Here is a 13462-nt window from a genome sequence, read left to right as displayed (position 1 = left end):
GTTTACAACCAATGCATTCTACCAGCAATAATCTATGGGTGTGAGACTTGGAAACCAACGAAGGCTATAGAAACAAAACTAAGGACAGCACAGAGGAGAATGAAGAGATCAATGATGGGAATAACGCTGAGAGACCGAAAGAGAGCAAGTTGGGTGAGAGAGCAGACTAGAGTGAAATATATTGTGGAAGCAGTAAAAGAGAGAAAGTGGAATTGGGCTGGTAAGTTAGTGCGAACAACTGATGAGCGATGGACCAAGTGTGTTATTGAGTGGACGCCGCGAGATGGGAAGCGTGGAAGAGGGAGACCAGACAGAAGGTGGAGAGACGAGATTGAGAAGTTTGCAGGAGTGACGTGGCAGAGGATGGCGCAGTCGTGTGAATCATGGAATGCTATGAAGGAGGCCTTTGTTCAGCAGTGGACTCAGGATTGCTGATTTGAATGATTGATATTAAGTTTTGGTTTTGCTAAAGGTGACCACACAGAGTGTAGGTGCCTTTGCTTATATTGCTTCCTGTTACACAGCACCGGACATCACTCGTTTTCTCCTATTTGAGAGGAGAAAGGATTACGATTTCTTAAAGTGTCTGACAGTTTTCTATCCACGAAGCTAGACTATGGTGAAATATGACATCTTCAAACAAGACTGGGCCGTTTAACCCTGAAGAAATCCCTTTTGATGTCTACTTGGCTTTGTTTGAAGCCCATGTAGCCACACAGGATATAACTGATGCTGGCAAGAAGAAGAACCAGTTATTTGTATCCATAGGCACAAAAAGGTTTGGAATTTTAGCGAATTTGACGGCACCAGATATGTCAACTACGAAGACATAGGATGAGCTGATTACATTAATGAAAAACCACTTCATTATAAAGCCATCCTATCGCCGAAGCTTGTGTTCTTTTCAACAACGGCGTAAAGTTGAAAAAGAAACTGTGAAAGAGCTCTATGCAGACTTGAAGAGACTGGCAAAGGATTGCAACTTTGGTACCATGTTTGATGCCAGGCTGCGAGACCAACTGTTTATGGCAGTAGACCATGAACCATATTTCAAATATCTACTTACATAAGAACATAAGAACATAAGAAATAAAGGAGACTGCAAAAGACCATAAGGCCTACACTAGGCAGCTCCGTATCCATCACCACCTGTCATCCCCATCCATAAAGTTGCCTAACCGTTTTTTAAAACAACTGATAGTTTCAGCGCTTACTACATGGTTACTAAGTTTATTCCATTCATCAACCACCCTATTAGTAAACCAATTCTTGCCTATTTCCTTCTTAAATCTAAGTCCAGTTTATACCCATTACTGCGAGTCCTGCCCTGTTGTTTTATTATGATGACCTTGTTTGCATCACCCTTGTTATAGCCTTTGAGCCATTTGAACACTTCTATTAGATCACCCCGCACTCTGCGTCTTTCCAGAGAGTGTAAGTTTAGGTGCCCAAGCCTCTCTTCGTAAGGCAAATTTCCGAGTCCATGTATCTTTTTGGTCATTCTTCTCTGTTAATTATGGTCCTGCTATTTATATAGTAAACTTTAAGTTTATCTTCCCTCCACCTGCTTTGGTGATTTTTTACACAGTCCTCCAAGTTGTTCTATTGCCTAAACTATATTCCGATACTTCCCCCCCCCCTACTCCCACGTAATCTACCCGAAAAAACCCTGTAGGATGCCTACTTCTCGCTCAAGGGATTCAGCAAGGAGCCGAAATCCTCTGGGAGACAAGTGCACTCCGTCCCTTGTGTATAGGTGATTCTTACCATAAAAGCGGTCCCAGTTGTCGACAAATGCCCATCCATTGGCCTCACAATGTTTTGCCAGCCTGCAATTCATTGCAATAGCCCTGGAATGCCACATGCCTCCAACTCTACGCCTCGGAAGGATTCCACATACTACAGGAACACCTCCCCTATTTCTGATCTTGTCTAGCGCATCCCGGTACCGCGCAAATAATTCCTCACTCCCTAACTTACCTATATCATTTCCTCCGGCACTTAAGCAAACTACTGGGTCCTTACCTTCCCCTACTAGACACTCTTCAATCCTATCTCTAACATCTCCTATGCCCGCGCCGGGGAAACACACCTGCGTCCTATGTTTCCTATCTTTGTCGCAGAAAACCCTGGCTAAATACCTCACTTGACTGTCTCCTACTACTAAAATCTTACCTGTGGGCAGGGATCCAGCGTGTGCCCTTTCCTTCTTCTCTTGGATTTCATTAGTTCCTTCTTCCTGCAGATTCCCCAGCACTTGAAACGAGTTTTTGCATTTCAGTGGGGCTGGTGAGGACTTTTTTCCACTTTTCCGCATCTTATTTCTCACCGTATTCCATCCATGCTCATTGCTAATTTTGTCTTCCGTATTATGGGCCTTCGAGCGGCAAACTCGATTCTCCTCTTTAAGGCACTTAACAGCATCCTCCAAGGCTTCAATTCTACTAAGTAGTGATTGTACCTCTTCGGCGCTGAACACAGTGACACATTCACTCGCCATATCGCTAACTGAAGCAGCTACCCGGTTGACCTGACCTGAGTGACGACTACTGCCGAAGACCTGAAAGTAGAAGCATTAACATCTTCAACACTCCTAGAACGCATTCTGTCGCTTGAAAAAGCTCACGTGGGGGAAGGAGAGAGGGGTAATCCCAGTTCATCAGGTACAGTGAAAAAAGTGCATAGCAAGACTGTGTCAAGGTGTAAGCATTGTGGTTTCCTGCATCCAAGTTCTGCTTGTAGGTTTAAAGACTCGGAATGCCTCTATTATGGTCGACAGGGTCATTTAGAGAAAAAATTGTAGATATAAGCAAAAGGGAGCATACAAGCAAAATAGTTCAAAAAGTTTTAAGAATAAAAACATAAAATCAGTTTCTGAACCTGAAGAACACCAGTGTAGTGCTTATAATGTTGATAAAAGCATGTTGCTGAAAGTTTCTTGTAATTGTATAAAATCTGTTAAACCAGAAATGTACAATTTTGTGTTAAATGATAAATCTATACCTTTAGAGATAGATTCTGGTTCATGTGTGAAAATTGGATAAAAGTACTAAATGTTAAAATGACTCCATCTTCCAAAGAATTGACTGCTTATGGAGGTCATCAAATAAAGGTAAAAGGTCAAGTTGATCTTGTAGTGAGGTTCAATAACTATAGTACAAATCATATATATTTTTTTTTACTGATTCACACTGTAATGATTTATGTGGAAGAGATCTAATGAACAAAGTAGGCATAAAGATCACTGGTTTAGATGAATCTTTGAAAGTGAACTCAGTAATGACATGGATGTTTCTGATAATCCTAAACAACTTTTGGATAGTTATAAAGTAAATGAAAATTTACCTATTAAAGGAGTTGAAGCTAAAATATATATGAAAAAAGATGCTACTCCTAAAATCATCAGAGCAAGGCAGTGTCATTAGCACACAAAGAGTTAGTTGATATTGCTATACATGAGCTTGTAGAAAATGAAGTCATAGAACCTGTAGCTTATAGTGATTGGGCTTCACCCATTGTGCCCGTCTTGAAAAATTCAGGAAAAATTAGAAATTGTGCTGATTTTAAGCATTTGAGTGGTCAAGTTAATATTGAGAAATACCCACTACCTAAGCTTGATGAAATGTTGGCTACAGTTGGAGATAATAAGGTGTTCTGTAAGCTTGACTAATGTAATGCATATTTGCAAATAAAGGTTTCTGAAGGAGACCAGAAATACCTTGTTATCTCAACTGAAAAGGGATTGTTTAGATACAAAAGATTGGACTGGCATCAGCGCCGGGAATTTTTCAAAGGTACATATCACAGTTATTAAGTGATATTGATGGTTTAATTGTTTATTTAGATGACATCCTTATATGTGCCAAGTCGAGAGAAGACCAAAGTAATAAAGTTAAGCTTGTTTTGAATAAATTGGCTGAAGCTAATGTCAAGTTGAATCTGGAAAAATGCGAGTTTAATAAAACTGTCATTGATTTCCTTGGCTATGTAATTTCTGGAGAAGGCTTATCTCCATCACTAAATAAGGTTAAAGCTATTCGGGATGCTCCTGTACCAGAAAACTTGCATGAGCTACTGTCATTTCTTGGATTAGTCACCCACTATAGTAGATTTATCCCTAAGTTTTATGAAAATTTGTCACCACTCTAAGGTTTAACAAAAAACAATGTCAAGTTTGTATGTTCAAACCAGTGTCAAGTAGCTTATAATGTCATTAAAGAAGCTTTATGATCTGTCTTATCATGCTTTACTGGAAAGTAAAAATTGATTCTAGAATGTGATGCTTCTCCAGTAGGTGTAGGTTTGTAACCGTTATGGTAGGTTGTGTGGTTACGTAGGGAAGTCTTAATGCGGCGAGATAGACTCCAAAGCGGGAGTTTTCTTTGTTTATTCAAACAAGAGATTCAGGTTAAACTACAAATGCAAATGCCCCTTTGGGCTAAATACAATAAGTACCAGGCCTTGACCTAGGGCACAATAGCTCTGACCTCTGGCCGGTAGGTTCGTGACCTACCCAGCCTCCGGCGGTAGGTTCTTCACCTACCCCAGCTCTGGCTACGTGACATGGGTGTTAAACATTTTATAGGAGTGTTAGTGGTTTCAAGCAAGGGTGTTAGTCTTGTTATTCATTGCATGGGGTCTGTTCTATGTAAGAGGGTTAGTCCTATAATTGGTGGATATTGTTTGGTATATTATATATATATGTTAGTTTATGCTTAATATACTAGGGCAGTTATAATAAAAGGATTTATGATAGGTTAGTCTGGTGACACTGGGCATCTATATCTTGTTTGTCTTCAAATGTGCTGCGCCAGGTGTATGTAGTGGGAAACGCAAGGTAAGCAAGAGGAAGTCTCGCTCTGTTGCAAGCATGTGGATCACGTGCGTGGTGGGTGATGGTTAGTAAGTTAGTAATGGATACAGGTTGTGTATTGATACGTGTTGAAAATAATGTTGAAAAACCTATTGCATTTGCTAGTAAAAAACTTACTTCTGCTGAGAAAAATTACTCACAGACTGACCGGGAAGGGGTATTAGTGTTTGGTGTCACAAAGTTTCAATACTATCTATTAGGTAGGAATTTTGAGTTGAGAACGGATCATAAACCACTGCTTGGATTATTTAAAAAAAAAAAAGCAATTCCAATCAATTCGAATGCAAGATAAATCAGGTGGTCTGTTCTGTTGTCACAATATATCTATGATCTTGTTCATAAAAGTGGTAAAACCAATGTAGTTGCTGATGCTCTGAGTAGGTTACCTATTGATGATTGTATCAATGCAGGTACACCAACAGAATATGTGAAACTTATAGAAAATTTCAATGCTTTTAACTTTTCTTTTGAAGCTGTGCAGAAAATGACAAAAGAAGGTCCTGTACTGAGTAAATTAATTTCTCATGTAAAATTTGGATGTTGAGATGTTTGTAGAGAATATTCTCAAGTTAAAATGATTGATCAATTCTTAAGGGTGTTGCTCTATTTGAAAATAGAGTTATTGTTCCATCTGCCTTAAGAGCTAAAGTGTTAGAGCTACTGCATTCCAGTCATAATGGAGCTGTGGCAATGAAAGCCGAAGCTAGAGAAAACATTTGATGGCCCAGGCTTTCTGATGATATTGAAGAGGTGCAAAGGGTTGTAATGAATGTAGTGTTAGAAATAATCAAACTTCTTCAAGCAAATTGACGTGGAATTTTGCTAGTAAGCCTTGGAGTAGGATTCACATTGATTATTGTGGACCAATCGAAAATAAGTATATATTTTTTTTAATCTTAGTAGATTCTTATTCTAAGTTTATTGATGTTCAATATACTTCAAGCATGACAAGTGCTAATACTATGGAATTGTCAAGAAAAAACTTTGCTAATTTTTATATTCTTGATGTCATTGTTTTGGATAATGCTGTTAATTTTGTTTCTGCTGATATCAAAGAGTTTTATGAATGGAATGGAATATAACTGATCAATCCAGCTCCATTTCACCCAGCATCCAATGGATTAGCTGAGAGATATGTTAAAAGTTTTAAACAGGGAATGCTAAAATATCACAGTGGATCAATTAACACAAGAGTTAGTAGGTTTCTGTATAGCAATAGGAGAACCATTCATTCAGGTACAAAAGAAAGCCCTGCAAAAATGATGTTCAACATAAGATTTAAATCTCCTCTGGACATATGTAAAACAACTAAAACAAAGGAGGAAGAGAATGTGCTAGTTAACAAGAAAAATGCTCTTGATTATGAAGCAGATTTGAAGTTGGGCAAGCAGTTTTTGCAAAAACTATTCTAGAGGTGAACCTTGGTTACCAGGCATTATTATTGAGGTTACAGGTGCCAGAAATTATGTTGTAAAAGTGTTAACCGCAAGTGGAAATTTAATTTGGCGTAGACATTGTGATAAATTGAAAGCTAGGTATAATACTATTGAAAATGGAAAATCACCAGTTTCTGCATCTTCTCTTTTTAATTGTCAAGTTGAAAATTCATTTATTAAACCAAATGCTAGCAGTAATGTTGGAAACAGTGAAACTGTAAATGACTGTGTTAACAGTGATACCATTTCACAACCTGCAGGTGCCACAGAAGTACTTCCTAATCATAACATTGACAAATCTATTAATGAACCTTATGTTCCTACTGAGCATCTATTGAGAAGGTCAAATAGGTCAGTGAAACCTAGTAAAAGGTTAATAGAAACCATGTAACATTTTATTTTGTGTAAACCGATCAAAAATAAGAGGGGGGGAATATATAGTGTATTCACATTAAAGAAATGATCACGAAGAACTCACAGTCGGAATAAAAGGAAACTTTAGAAGAAAGTGTAACTTCTATATTTCGGTTAATAGCTATAGCCCTCTTCAGGAAAGTACAGATTACAAGAATTTGCAGAGACATAAAAACAATTGAGATGTGAGTAGAAGGGGAACACGCAGAGCTAGAACAGGACGATCCGTCACGCAGGGCGGAGTCAGAGGTGAGGGGATGTGTGGGTGGAGGTATGAGGTCATGGGGATAGCGGGCTGGAAGTGAGGTCAGGAGGGTAAAAATTCTAAACCAAGCGGCTCACAGCTAGCCGTGAGATTATGTCCGGGGACCATTGACCTTTGGAGATGCTCAAGTTCGGACATTCTTCGATTAAGGCTGATTCAACAATTTTTCTTCTAAAACTACAGTTGGACTTGAATAAAATTTTGGCCTTGTCCCACCCAAGACTGGGTCTTTTGGTCCCCTATTGTAACTCCATCAGTCATTTTAAATTAATTCCCAACAGGCGGCTTACAGTTGCCTACCATTATCCAAATATGGTTCACAAACAAATCGTTAATGTTCAACAAAGATTTAAGGGAAATGAGTCCCCAGGAGTGTGTAGCCTTCCTTGTAAAGATTGTGATTTGGTGTACCTTGGTCAAACCGGAAGGGATCTTAACACCAGGTTAATGGAGCTCAAAAGATCCATAAAGTATGCCCAGGAAAATTCTGCTGTATTCCAACACGCCAGTACCAAAAATCACAGTCTTAACTGGGACAAGGCCAAAATTTTGTTCAAGTCCAACTGTAGTTTTAGAAGAAAAATGGTTGAATCAGCCTTAATTGAAGAATGTCCGAACTTGAACATCTCCAAAGGTCAATGGTCCCCGGACATAATCTCACGGCTAGCTGTGAGCCGCTTGGTTAAGAATTTTCACCCTCCTGACCTCACTTCCAGCCCGCTGCCCCCATGACCTCATACCTCCACCCACACATCCCCTCACCTCTGACTCCGCCCTGCGTGACGGATCGTCCTGTTCTAGCTCTGCGTGTTCCCCTTCTACTCACATCTCAATTGTACTTATGTCTCTGCAAATTCTTGTAATCTGTACTTTCCTGAAGAGGGCTATAGCTATTAGCCGAAATATAGAAGTTACACTTTCTTCTAAAGTTTCCTTTTATTCCGACTGTGGGTTCTTCGTGATCATATTTACAAATGTGCTACAACATTTTGTCTAAGACATTAAAGAAATTTTTAGGTTAATGGCGATATGCGCCTTTTGTTTTTGTTTTGTTAAATGTTGGTTCGCGCGCTTCTCGGAGCGTCATGATGTAAACAGAGTGCCGAAAGCCTATGTTTCCTTTTACCCTTCCATGTGACAATGAAGAGCAGGGAAACTGATTGGCACAACATTAATTCATTAAGATCATATACATAATGGTAGTAGAAGATATATTTGAAAAAGTAGGTAACTTGGCAAGGAGTGAAAAGTACAATAAGTTATGGATACAAAGAGAAATGAGTATTGAGGAATTAGAATAAGAAAAGACACAAAGAGAAGAAAAAAAAAAACACGCGAAGAGAACGGAGACAGAAAGCACGTAATTCCATTGGAGAGTAATCGAGATGAGACTGAGGAAATGGTACATCAGAATGGACGAACCAAAAACGAAAAAAAAAAAAAAAAAATGGAGAAAGAAGAAAATTGAGAGTGGCCTACACTAACATCGACGGATTAATTTCAGGACTGAATGAACTTAATGATTACCTGCTAGAAGAAAAACCAGACATAATGGGAATTGTGGATACTAAACTATGGGGCGAAATACCATTCATTGATGTTGGACATGGACTATACAATTACTGGATTAAAAACAGAGACAAGAAACAGGAAGGAAGAATCATGTTCTTGGTCAAGGAAAACTTGAATGTGACAAAAATTGCGGAGGGCAAAGGTAATGTAGAACTGATCATGATAAAAGTCGAAGACCAGAACATGAAAAGTAGAAAGTATGTGGTGACCTATGTGCCCCCAAAAACGAACGCTTGGAAAGAGAACGAGCATACGAAAATGCTAGAAGATACAAGGCAATCATTAAATTAGATACTAATGGGCAAGGGTAATCTAGTAATTATGGGGGGACTTCAATTGCAAAGAAAATTTTTGGGAAAACATGACTGCGAGGAGGAGACGACTTTGGGGTAATGTACTAATGGATATGACCATGGAATACACAATGACTCAGTGGGTCAGTGAAAACACCAGATACAGAAATAACGAGGAGCCGTCGAAACTAGATTTAATATTTACAACAGAACCTGAAATTGTGGATAATATCCAAAACAAGACACAAATTGGAAAGAGTGACCATATACTCATTGAAACTGAACTAAAGGAAGAAATATACATGGAGAGAAATGAAAAGCATAGGAAAGGAAGATTGATGTACAACAAAACGGACTTTGCAAAACTAACGAAATTCTTCCAGAATGCAAACTGGGAAAAACTTTACATGGAAGAGACAAAAGTGGAAGAGAAATGGAATATCTTGATGGATAATTACAATGATGGGGTAAATAAACACGTACCAAGACAGAAGCGAGAGTGTACATCAAATGCTGGTTCAACAAAAGATGCAGTGAGGTAAAAGACAGAAGGGACAGAGCTTGGAAAAGGTGGAGAAAATATATATAAAAATGGAAAATGGCAAGTTTATATAAACTATAGAAATGAGTATGTAAGTGCGAAGAGAGGAAAAAATGAACCATGAAAAGGATATTATAGATATATGCAAAGAGAAACCCAAGCTATTCTATCGATACGTGAATGACAAACTTAAAAACAAGCAAGAAATGATGAAACCACGCCAAGGGAATATAGAATACACAGAATAATTAGAAATGGCCGAAGTCATGAATAATCACTCCAAATCTGTCTTCACTAGAGAGAAAGCATGATATTAGGACGGAGGTAATGAAAGACAATCTCCCCCCATGAGCGAGTTAACAATAACACAAAAAGAAATATTAGAACACCTATCAAACCTTGACGTCAGGAAATCACACGGCCCGGATAGAATCACAAATTGGATTCTAAAAGAATGCAAAGAAGAACTAACGGACAAAATACATAACATAATAAATTGCTCACTGAAAGAAGGAAAAATACCAAAAGACTTGAAAAATGTTAACATTGTACCAATATATAAAGGAGGAAACAAGGAAGAACCAACTAACTATAGGCCAGTCTCACTAACAAGCAATATAGCCAAAATTTGTGAGAAAATCATCAAGAAGAAATGGGTAAAACACCTGGAAGACAACAATATAATAAACCCAAGACAATTTGGGTTCAGACAAGGAAGAGCATGTACCACATACTTAATATGTTTCTACTCAAGATTAATATAGTGGAAGAAAGGAATGGATGGGCTGATTGTACCTTCCTGGACTTACAAAAAGCTTTTGACAAAGTACCACACAAAAAATTATTAAATAAACTGGAACATATAGGAGGGATACAAGAGAACCTACTAAAATGGATGGAGGACTTCCTGATTGGTACAAAGATGAGAGTAGTGCTCAGAGAAAAATACTCAGATTGGAAAGAGGTGATTAGTGGAGTACCGCAAGGATCTGTATTGGCTCCAATAACATACAGGATGCCAAGTTACTCAGTCTTGACATAACCTCTCTCTTTACCAACATTAATGTTGATGATGTTCTTACATTTTTAGAGACCAGACTGCAACCGTTTCAGGACAACTTCCTCCTTCCAGTCAACAAAATCATTGATCTAGTTCGTCTTTGTGTTTCCTCCAATGTCTTTTCTCTCCAGGACCAATTCTTTAGACAGAAATTCGGTTGCAGCATAGGTTATAATTTATCTCCTGTTTTGGCTAACTTGTACATGGAGTACTTTGAATGCACTCTGTTACCCGCCATCAAACCGCCTGAGATGATTTGGTTCCGTTATGTTGATGAAATTTTCTCAGCGTGGGATGATAGGTGGGGTGCGTTCGAGGTATTTCTGGACAAGTTGAACAAATTATCCCCAAACATCAAATTCAAAACAGAATGGGAAGAGGGTCATCAGATCCCTTTCCTAGACATTTTAATCAGAAGGATTGATGGAAAACCCACCCATTCAGGTAGCTATCTCCACTTTTTCAGCAACAATCCCGACAAAGTCAAGAAGAGTATTGCCTCCGGCCTTTTCTTGAGAAGTTTTAGGATTTGTAGTCCTAGATTCTTGGACCGGGAGATTGACCTCATCAAAAGGCAACTTTTGAATTTGGCATACCCGTCCTGGTTCCTGGATCAAGCCCTCAACAAAACTAGAGCCAGCCACCTTAAAAATTCAGTTCCCACCACACAACCCTCTTTCAAAGGTGTTTTAAAAATCCCCTACTGTAACTCCATCAGTCCTTCTTTTAAATTTATTCCCAACAAGCGTCTCACAGTTGCCTGCCATTACCCTAACACTGTGCATAAACAAATTGTTAATGTTCATCAAAGGTTAAAGGGAAATGAGCCCCCAGAAGTGTAAAGATTGTGATTTAGTGTACCTTGGTCAGACCGGAAGAGATCTTAAAACCAGGTTAACGGAGCACAAAAGATATCCATTAGGTATGTCCAATAAAATTCCGCTGTGTTCCAACACGTCAGTACCAAAAATCACAGTCTTGACAGGGACAAGGTCAACTGTAGCTTTAGAAGAAAAATTGTTGAATCAGCTACTCAAGCGCGGTTCATGTACCACCCGGAAGCTTGTCAGGAGTCACCACCCCCAAGGGCCCCCCTAGACCATCTTCCACTTGATCAGAACCCCCCCCCCCCCCGAACCCATCAGTGACGATGATGGAAGCGCGGTATCCCTCTCTGACCGTGCAGACCCCTCCTACGACGACGACGATGTCCACAGCGCCGTAGGGGGGGGGGGCACGCTCCCTTTCCCCTCCCGATTCCCAGTCGGAATCACCGATGGTAGTTAAACCTTCCTTCTCAGACATCCTCGCGAGAGTTCGGAGGGCGAATCGACTGGGCCCCCCGAAAGAAGAGGAGGCCACATTCAAGTCTGAGATCTTCAAGACGGGCAATTTTCAGAAAGCGCAGCCTCCTCCAATCCACCTTCCTTGGAGTACGCAGACAGTGAGAGCCATGACCCAGGCCTCCAACGCTCTCGCAAAAAGGACAACCGAGAAGGCGCGTTGGCTTTCGGTTCCAGTGGAACACCAGAAGCGCTTCTACACCCCATCGGGGACAACCCTCAGAGAAGCCTCGATCCCGGTGAGGTTACCAGAGCTGGTCAAAGCGGACGCGGAATCGCTACGCAGAAGAAACGTCCTCCTTTCCGGCAGGGAGATCAGCGACCACATTCAATCCCTGGCTCTGTTCCTGGCGGTGAACTCCTGGCTGGAACGCCTCCTTGCCTCAGTAAGGGAATTCTTACAACGAACTGCAACCCCAGGAAGAATGCGACCTCCAGGCTCTATTGGAAAGCGCGAGCAGAGCCCTGAAGCATCAGGCTTCCTACCTCTCAACGTCCTGGGCCAACTTCGAGTCCCGCAGGAGAGACACTATCCTCGGGGACCCCAGTGACCCCCCTCCTCAGAGAGATTTATGCTCCTTTGAAGAGGGCCCCCCTTCTCACCCACACGCTGATTCCCCCGGAAATGGTGGACTCGGCAATCGCTAGCGCAAACTAGTTGATGCATAACAGAGCCATCGAGAGAACAGCCGTCCCTAGCTCGAGGCCAAGGACCACCCCCCCCATCGGCCCCTCGGTCCTCTCAGACGCAGAGGCAGCCTTTTCATCTCCCTAAGAGAGAAGACAGGCCACCCCCCCCCTCACTCAAAATCGAAAGCACAGACAGGAAAGCCCCGTCCCTTTCCGAATAGAGAACAGGGGCGCAAACATCATAGAGGCCCCGGACCCCACCGCAGAAAATTCTAGGAACTCGCCTGCCCTCCCGCACAGGATAGGAGGTTGCCTCTCTCTCTGCTGGAGGGCATGGGAGGCGGCAGGGGCGGACGACTGTACCATCCAGGTCATCAAGGCAGGCTATCGCCTTCCTTTTCACACCATCCCCAGCCTCTCTCCATATCCCATCCAAGTCAGCAACTACCATCCGGACTTGGATCGCGGGCGGGCCCTAGCGGAGGAAATCTCCGCTCTGCTTCAGAAAGGAGCTGTAGAGGAAGTCTCGACTCCGGACCCGGGGTTCTACTCAAGGCTATTCCTCGTAGCAAAGGCAACAGGGGGGTGGAGACCAGTCATCGATCTGTCTCCTCTCAACAAGTTCCTTTCCCTGACGAAGTTCCGAATGGACACCCCAGAGGCTGTAAGGGTGTCTATCAGGGAAGGGGACTTCATGGTGTCACTGGACCTCCAAGATGCCTATTTCCAAATACCAGTGCATCCCTCATCCAGAAAATTCCTCCGCTTCGTCCACAAGGGCACCACCTTCCAATTCACCTGCCTATGCTTCGGCCTTTCCACAGCACCCCAAGTCTTCACCAGAGTGTTCAAACTCGTCTCAGCGTGGTCCCACTCCAAAGGAATTCGCCTACTCCGTTACCTGGACGATTGGTTGATCCTGGCACAGTCCGCCCAGCTATGCCACGAACATCTGGGAACGGTCCTAACCTTCATCCGCAAATTGGGCTCCATAGTCAACCAGACGAAGTCGGATTTCATTCCAAGGCAGAGAGT

This window comes from Oratosquilla oratoria, chromosome 11 (genome assembly GCF_046742065.1).
Source record: "Oratosquilla oratoria isolate Oo_2021 chromosome 11, ASM4674206v1, whole genome shotgun sequence".
Taxonomy (NCBI): Eukaryota; Metazoa; Arthropoda; class Malacostraca; order Stomatopoda; family Squillidae; genus Oratosquilla; species Oratosquilla oratoria.
Note: the sequence above shows the minus strand (reverse complement) of the source record.